The sequence below is a fragment of the Sinocyclocheilus rhinocerous genome, unplaced genomic scaffold, assembly GCF_001515625.1.
Source record: "Sinocyclocheilus rhinocerous isolate Xijiao unplaced genomic scaffold, SAMN03320098_v1.1 scaffold950, whole genome shotgun sequence".
Classification (NCBI taxonomy): domain Eukaryota; kingdom Metazoa; phylum Chordata; class Actinopteri; order Cypriniformes; family Cyprinidae; genus Sinocyclocheilus; species Sinocyclocheilus rhinocerous.
Window position 1 is genome coordinate 597,242 of NW_015637169.1, and position 335 is coordinate 597,576.

General features: G+C 19.4%; 1 protein-coding gene across 2 annotated transcripts in view; it reads right to left on the reverse strand.

Annotated features, from left to right (window-relative positions):
- kpna2 (karyopherin alpha 2 (RAG cohort 1, importin alpha 1)) overlaps nt 1-335 on the reverse strand; it is a 4,085-nt gene that overhangs the window by 2,022 nt on the left and 1,728 nt on the right. The gene's annotated exons all lie outside the window — the stretch shown is intronic.

Here is a 335-nt window from a genome sequence, read left to right on the forward strand (position 1 = left end):
ATATATATAAAATTGCTAACCTTACTGTGACAAAAAACATTTACATTAAAACAATGTTAAATGCTCAGTCAAGTCGAGCCATGACATTCAATCTGTAAAAGCAAAGTGGTTCTCAATTTTTTGTACATATATATTTGAAATGGTTAAGAATGAATAAAATCATCCATATAAGAATAAAAAAGTTGGTTTTAAAGTAATCAGATTAACAAACATTCTAATTTAATAAAAATAAGTGGAATAAATTAATTTTAACTATTTAAATCTTTTTAAATTTAATAAAAAAAAAATGTTAGTGATCTAATTAAAAAAAAAAAAAATGAATAAATATTTAATAA